This window comes from Capsicum annuum, chromosome 10, assembly GCF_002878395.1.
Source record: "Capsicum annuum cultivar UCD-10X-F1 chromosome 10, UCD10Xv1.1, whole genome shotgun sequence".
Taxonomy (NCBI): domain Eukaryota; kingdom Viridiplantae; phylum Streptophyta; class Magnoliopsida; order Solanales; family Solanaceae; genus Capsicum; species Capsicum annuum.
The window spans coordinates 163,955,874-163,961,898 of record NC_061120.1 but is presented as its reverse complement, the minus strand read 5'-3'; positions in this window follow the sequence as shown (position 1 = coordinate 163,961,898).

The following is a 6,025-nucleotide window of genomic DNA, read 5'->3' as shown; positions in this document are numbered from 1 at the left end:
ATGGATCTAAGGCAGGTGAGGACCTACAGTTATACCTTGAGGAGGTAAGGAAGATCACATACGTAATGCATATTTCTGAGGAAAAAAGTGTTGAGCTGGCGTCTTACAGGTTGAAAGACATTGCTTATGACTGGGTTGTAGTATGTAAGAAGGGTAGAGGAGAGGGTATTGCTCCTATGACTTGGCAGGTGTTCTAAGATGTATTCTTACACAAGTTCTTTCTTCTTGAGATGAGGGAAGCAAAGATTAAAGAGTTTATGAACTTAAGGTAGGGCTCCATGACTGTTAAAGAGTACTGCTTAAAGTTCAACCATTTAGCCAAGTATGCTCCTGATTTAATTGCTGACACCCGAGCTAATATGAGCAAGTTCATGACAGGTGTTTCTGGTTTGGTGATAAAAGAGTGTATGACTACAATGTTGAATAGGGCTATGGATCTGTCTAGATTGATGATATATACACCGTAGATAGAGGTGGATAAGATAAGGGAGAGAGATAAAGTGAGGGGTAATAAGTGGACTAGATCTGAGTAATATGAGTATAGTCAGGCTAGGTCCTATGGAGAGAATCGCCTATAGTTCCAGAGTCGTTCTTCTATGCCAGCACCTTCATCAACTAGTGCTCCCGCTCCTAGAGATAGGCAGGAGCAAGGGAACAGGTTTTCTATGTCTAGGTCGCAGAATAGTGTAAGTAACAGACCCCACTATCCTCTTTGTGCTAAGTGTAGTGAGGATTATCCCGATGAGTACTTGGCAGATCAGAGGGGTTGTTTTGGTTGTGGCAAGCTGGGCCATAGACTTAGAGATTGTCCGCATGCTAGGCAGGGGAACAAAGATGCCCGACCTCAGGCACAGACTACTAGTGCACCATCTCCAATAGCCCGTCCCGCCCCTACTAAGGGAACTTCTTCTAGCACTACTGGCGGTCAGTGCCAGAACAGATTCTATGCCTTACCATCCCATCAGGAGCAGGAGGACTCTCCTGATGTTGTTACTGGTATGCTCTGCATCTTTTTCTTTGATGTTTATGTGTTGTTAGACCCTGGGTTAAGCTTTTCTTATGTGACCCCACTTGTAGCTGTTAATTTCAAAATGAGTCCCAAAAAGATTCCTGAGCCTTTCCTAGTTTCTACTCCAATAGGGGAGTCAGTTGTTGCTAAGCAAGTGTACAGAAATTCTCCTATTACTATTCATCATAGAGTCATATTTTCTGATTTGGTTAGACATGATGGATTTCAACCTTATTCTGGGTATGGATTAGCTTCATTCTTGTTATGCGTCCATAGACTGTCGTACTCGTGTGGTCAAGTTTCAGTTCCCTGATGAATCAGTTTTTGAGTGGTCCAGGAGTTCAGTATCTCCAAGAGTCATTTTATCTCCCATCTCAAAGCCAAAAAGCTAATATCCAAAGGTTGCATCTATCACCTATTTAGAGTTAAAGACACTAAGTCTGAGGCTCTAACTATTCAGTCAGTCAACATTGTTAATAAGTTTCCTGATTTTTTTCCAGAAAATCTCCCAGGGGTACCTCCGGATAGAGAGATAGAATTCGGGATTGACCTTCTTCCCGACACTCAACCTTTTTCTATTCCGCCATACCGCATGGCACCTGTAGAGCTTAAGGAGTTAAAAGAGAAACTCAAAGATCTTTTAGATAAAAGTTTCATAAGGCCTAGTGTCTCTCATTAGGGCGCACCTGTTCTATTCATGCGAAAGAAAAATGGTTCTTTGCGTATGTGCATTGACTATTGTCATCTTAATAAGGTCACAGTCAAAAATAAGTATCCTCTTCCGAGAATTGATGACCTTTTTGATCAGTTGCAAGTGTGCAAGTTATTTCTCCAAGATACACCTTAGATTCGGCTATCATCTACTTAAAGTGAGGGAATGTGATATTCCAAAGACAGCCTTCCAAACCCGTTATGGTCACTTTGAGTTTCTAGTCATGTCTTTCGGGCTAACCAATGCTCCAGCAGCCTTAATGGACCTCATGAATCGAGTGTTCAAGGAATATCTTGATATGTTTATCAATATTTTCATAGATGGTATCCTTGTGTACTCCCGTACTGAGAATGACCATGTAGATCACCTTAGGATTGTCTTGCAAACTCTTAGAGATCACCAGTTATTCGCCAAATTCAACAAGTGTAAATTTTGGTTAAGATAGCTTTTTTGGGTCATATTACTTCAGCCGAAGGCATTAGAGTTGATCCCCAAAAGACAGAAGCTGTAAGAAATTAGCCTAGACTTGTCTCTCCGTCTGACATTAGGAGTTTCTTGGGTTTAGAAGGCTACTACCACTATTTTGTTGAAGGTTTCTCTTCTATTGCGTTCCCCATGACCGAGTTAACCCAAAAGAAAGTTAAGTTCCAGTGGTCAGATTCTTATAAGAAGAGTTTTTAGGAGTTAAAGACTCCACTTACTTTAGCCCCTGTGTTGACTTTGCCTGATGGTACAGATGACTTTGTGGTGTATTGTGATGCCTCTAGAGTTGGTTTGGGTTGTGTGTTAATCCAAAGAGGTAAGGTTATAGCCTATGCCTCTAGACAGTGTAAGCCGCATTAAAAGAACTACCCAACCCATGATCTTGAATTAGCTTTTGTAGTCTTTTCTTTGAAAATATGGAGACACTATTTGTATGGTGTTCATGTTGATGTGTTTATTGAACATAAGAGCTTGCAGTATATGTTTACTCAGAGGGAGTTGAATCTTAGGTAGATGAGGTGGTTAGAGCTGTTAAAAGACTATGATATTAGTGTGTTATATCACTCGAGAAAGGCCAATGTAGTGGTAGATGCCCTTAGCATATTGTCTATGGGCATCGTTATTCATATAGAGGAAGGTAAGAAAGAGTTGGCTCATGATGTGTATCATTTGGCTAGACTGGGTGTTAGTTTGATTGATTCAGCTGAGGGGAGTATACTGGTGCAGAGTATTTCTGAATCCTCTTTAGTTTTGGAAGTGAAGGAGAAGCAAGACAGGGATCCTAGTTTGGTCAGACTGAAGGAGTTAGTTAAGGGCCAAAAGGTAGAGATTTTCTCCTAAGGGGGAGATGACGTGTTGAGATTGTAGGGTAGATTGTATATTCCGTGTGTGGATGGTCTATGGTAGAGAGTTATGGCTAAACCACATGACGCGTGGTATTCTATTCATCTCGGCACTACCAAGATGTACCGCAACTTGCGGGAAATATATTGGTGGAGTGGTATGAAGAAGGATATAGCTGCGTTTGTAGAAAAGTGTGCAATGTGCCAACAGGTTAAGGTGGAGCACCAAAGGTCTGGTAGTGTGATACAAGAGTTTGGTATACCCACTTGGAAGTGGGAAGAGGTGATTATGGACTTCGTGACTGGTTTACCTCTTTTGTATCATCATCATGATTCTATTTGGGTTGTTGTAGACAGGCTGACTAATTCCATACATTTCTTACCCATGTATACATTTTATACAGCTAAGGATTATGCTAGATTATATACCCGAGAGTTAGTCAGGCTCACGGAGTTCCCTTGTTTATCATTTCGGATAAGGGTACTCAGTTTACTTCTCAGTTCTGGAGAGCATTTTAGCAGGGTCTTGGTACCCAAGTTCATTTATGTTTTGCTTTTCATCTACAGACAGATGGTCAGACTGAGAGGACCATTCATACTCTATAACATATGTTGAGGGTATGTGCACTTGATTTCAAAGGTAGTTGGGATGAGCATTTGTCATTAATAGAGTTTTCTTATAACAATAATTACAATGCTAGCATCGAGAAGGCACCATTTAAGGCTTTTTATGGTAGAAGATATAGATCATCCATAGGTTGGTTTGAAGTGGGTGAAGCTGGTGTGATTGGTCTTGATGCAATGTTCGAGGTTATGGAGAAACTTAAGTTGATTAGAGAACGGTTGAAGATAACTTAGGGTCGTCAAAAGTCATATGCTGATGTGAGGAGAAGAGATCTTGAGTTTGAGGTGGGTGATTTGGTGTACTTAAAGATTTCACCCATGAAAGGGGACAAGAGGTTTGGTAAAAAAGAAAAGCTTAGCCCCCGTTACGTTGGCCCCTATAGAGTCTTGATCCATGTTGGTAAAGTAGCCTATGAAGTTCAGTTGCCCACAAAGTTGTCAGCCGTTCATCCTATTTTTCATGTCTCCATGCTTAAAAAGAATATTGGTGATTCGGTTGTAGTGGATCCTTCAGAGAGTGCTGATATTCAGAACAGTCTTTCATTTAATGAGATTCCTATTGAGATTCTAGACTTTCAGATCTGTAGATCTAGGAACAAAGAGGTTCCCTTGTTCAAAGTTTTGTGGAGAAACCAGTCCGTTGAGGGCGCTACTTGGGAGGCAGAAGCAGACATGTGAGCCAAGTACCCGCACCTCTTCTCCACAAGTTCAGATCAAGCTGAAGGTATTATTCTTCCTTAATTCAGCCCTTCTAATCTAAAGTTCATCTATGTATCTATTCTTACATGAGTTCTTGCAATTTCTGAAGTATGCAAGAGTTTAGAAAGATTTTGAGCCCGTTTAGCAAATTGCTTCAGCTATGTGTACTCAGTTTTTCCTGTGTCCCTAGTATAACTAGCAACATTTAAGGACAAATTTTTCCAAGGGGAAGATATTGTAAAACCTCACAAAGTTCCCTCATAGTCTGAGCCTTAGAACGTGTTAAGTAAAGAGTGATTCTGGCCCTAAAAGATTAAGAAGTGACTTCCCAAGTGATTAGTGTTTAAATCTTGTTGAATTTTCTGAAAAATGACTTTTTATCGTGTGGGAAATTGAATTATCTTTCCAACGATACCCATTTTGTCAAAATATGACGTCGGAGTGAGAAGATATGGCCAAATTATAGAAGGCAATTTGAACCGCCCAGGTGCGACGGAAGGGGTCGACGGACTATTGGACAAGCGATGGACCGTCGCCCTGACCTTCATAACAAGGAAGAATACCGACTCACTGCTAAGTTCGACGGAGAGTGCCAACTCAACATTGGACAATCGACGGAACGTCACACCCTACCATCGCAGTCGAGGCAGAAAGTAAGATTTTGGCCCAGATGCGACGGTAAGGACCGACGAACCATCGCACCCCACCATTGCACATCCCTATCAGTAATTTTAAGTTATATCAAAAAGGTATTTGTGGTCTTTTCCTACCCATTTAACAATTGTTATATCCTAAACGAAGCAGATAACTTCATTATGTCCCAAAACATCCAAAGGCTAGGGTTTCTTCCTAAAAAACAAACCCAAAATCCTTCTCCAAGAAGTTCAAGAGTTCACCATAGATTTAAAGTTGAGTTGAGATTCAAGTTCCCTAAGGCAAAGGCTTCAAGAACCCTCTCTCAAAGAGTAAGAAGAAGAGTCTCAAGCAAGTTTATTCATCTAAGTCACAATCTAAGGTATGTGGGGTTTGAACAAGGACACTTTTTTCATCCTTGTGCCCAAAAGTTGTTTAATTACAAGAATATATGATTTTTCATGTCTTATTATGATATTGAAGTATGAGTTTGTACCCCATGTTATTATTCCTTGAGATTTTAATAGTTCTAATGTTCTAGAAATTGAAGTACATGAGCATGTTGACATTTTAAGATAAATTACTGAAAATTCCAGGTTTCTATACGATTTATAAATCCATATGATATCTAGTATGTATTTTGATGAGTCTTAACTAGAGATTGAATTATGGGTCATTAAACCCTACTTAAGATTTCAGTTGTTATGAATTTTTTGCTATAAGCACCCATGATTTGAGTATTTTGAGATCATTGAGAAGGTTTTGACCTTAATGGTCATAGTAGCTTTGAAATCCACTTTACTAAATGAGATTTCAGATTTTATAGTTGGGTTATTCATGAACCATGAGATTATTTTAAAGTGGATTTCCATGAGATGAGTGTAGCTAACTAATGGGGATAGTATTTAGCACCGAGTTGGGTAAGTTACTACGGTTTCATACCCCAAAACTACGTGCCACCATAGGATTGAGATTTATGGGCCGAGGCCGAGATAAGTGATCACTGAGTTGAGGTTAACTCCC